Source organism: Mus caroli, unplaced genomic scaffold, assembly GCF_978045245.1.
Source record: "Mus caroli unplaced genomic scaffold, Mus_caroli_1 scaffold_4, whole genome shotgun sequence".
NCBI lineage: Eukaryota > Metazoa > Chordata > Mammalia > Rodentia > Muridae > Mus > Mus caroli.
This window is the reverse complement of record NW_028227259.1, coordinates 27,620,709-27,622,897: the sequence shown is the minus strand read 5'-3', so window position 1 is coordinate 27,622,897 and position 2,189 is coordinate 27,620,709. Positions and strand designations below refer to the sequence as shown.

Here is a 2,189-nt window from a genome sequence, read left to right as displayed (position 1 = left end):
CTGGTAGCTTGAGATTCATAGTGACAACTGACCTTGTGTATCCATTTTTCTCAGTGGAGTCTCATTCTGTGTAGCATGGGCAAGGATTTTATCTTCCCAAAGATGTTTTACTTATATTTGTATAGCAGGACTTTTTCTTTTTCTTTTTCTTTTTCTTTTTCTTTTTCTTTTTCTTTTTCTTTTTCCTTTTCCTTTTCTTTTTCTTTTTCTTTTTCTTTTTCTTTTTCTTTTTTTATCCCCAAAGCAGCATTTATTTACTCTTTTAAGTCCAAAACATTTATTTTAGCAGTCTGGCATTTCATAACCACCCATCATAATTGACACAGGTTGACACACATGATGCTGTCAGGGTACACAAGAACAATAGCCAAAGAGTTACAAAAAATAAATCCATGATTCTTAATCACAATCAAAAAAAAAGTTACACATATCAAAAACTTCTGATGCAGTGCATTGAAAAGAAGGTGTGTGCACTTCATAATTTAAAGAGGCACAGCAAGGGCTGCTGAAAGCTCACAAGAAACAGTTTATAAAGCTGATGGTGAAGGAACGAGTTGTTGCTGTGTCAGTTTCCATTAGCTGAAGGGAGGGGTGAGAGGGTCAAATTCATTTTTGCATGCACAAGATGTACTGCTTAACACAACACTATCAGCTTGTTTTAAATAGCAGCCATAGCCTGTGTTGGCTAATTCTCCTTTCTACACTCAATTACCATCACCTGGATTTACTAGAGATCAACAGACATAATAAAATGCCTTGTTCAGAACACACTTCTCTGCACAATTCAAAAAAGAAGCGTCCTGTGACTCAAAGCAACCATCAGTCCAGCAAATGCCCATGAAAGTTTTTTAGGGCAGATCTGAATAGCTGTGCTGCCAATACCGATAGGTTTAGCACTAAATATAGTGATTGTGGCAACGAAGAATCAGTGATAATGGGGGTGGTGGGTGAAGTAAGAGCCAGTGACCTGAAGGGTCTTCAGTTGCCTTCTCCTGCTTCTTCATCCTGCTGGTCGCTTGTCCAGAGGGTGCATGATGAGAGTGGAGTCCTTATAGGAATCCTCGTTTAGTGTGTCCAGCTCAGCTATAGCATCATCGAAGGCTTGTTTGGCTAAGAGGCAGGCCCGCTCTGGTGCATTCTGGATCTCATAGTAGAACACAGAAAAATTGAGGGCCAGGCCAAGCCGGATGGGGTGTGTTGGCTGCATGTGCTCTTTGCTGATTTCGAAGGCTTCCTTATACGCAGCCTCAGAAGCTTCAACCACACTGTTTTTCTTCTTCCCAGAAGCCACCTCTGCCAGGTAGCGGTAGTAATCGCCCTTCATTTTCAGGTAGAACACTTTGCTCTCATACTGAAAATCATTGCAGTTCTTGATAAGGAACTTGTCAAGCAGAGCCTAGACATCATTACAAACTGTCTCCAGCTCCTTTTCAATCTTCTCCCGGTAGGCTTTAACTTTCTCCAACTTCTTCTCGTTCCCATCTGCCATGGTTTTCTGTTCAATGCTACTAATAACCCTCCAAGAAGATCGCCTGGCACCAACTACATTCTTGTAGGCCACAGAGAGGAGATTTCTATCTTCATTAGATAGCGGTTCATTCAGCTCTGTCACCTGCCTTTCAATTGCCTGAAAGCAAGCCCACATTCACCCCGAGGGAAGCTAGGCACGGTGGTGAGCACCAGTGAGCCCAGCATTTGACAGTTAAGGCAGCAGCATCGGAGTTCAAGGCCAGCCTCATCTATTTAATGTGTTTGAGGCCAGCCTGAGATGCATGAAACCCTATCGCCTTCATGGTGGAGGCCTTATCTTCATAGCGCTCTGCCTGCTCTGCCAGTAGCGCCCGCTGCAGCAGCTGTTCTAGATCCCCCATGTCGCTTGTGACTCGGCCTCGCCTCGCACGCCCACACCGCCTGCTCGCTCGCCCGCCCGTCCGCTTCCCGGTCACCGCCTAGGCCGCTACAGTGCACGCGCACTGGCTCGCAGGCTGGCGGGAGGCTGCAGGCTGTGCCGCCTCTCGCGCCTTCTCGCTGGCTGGCTGCATGCGATGTGGCCAGCGCTGCGGAGGCTCCGGGAGAGGATAGGGGGCGCCGCAGGCAGGCGGGCGGGCAGGCAGGGAGAGGACTTTTTCTTTAGGGAAGGAATTCAATTGTGCTGCAACATGTTAGATGCTACAGGTGGAGCAGAGTCA

General features: G+C 46.6%; 1 pseudogene; it reads right to left on the bottom strand.

Annotated features, from left to right (window-relative positions):
* Positions 1 to 978: 978 nt before the first annotated feature.
* On the bottom strand, positions 979 to 1,871 carry LOC147005086 (14-3-3 protein eta-like; annotated as a pseudogene).
* Positions 1,872 to 2,189: the final 318 nt, after the last annotated feature.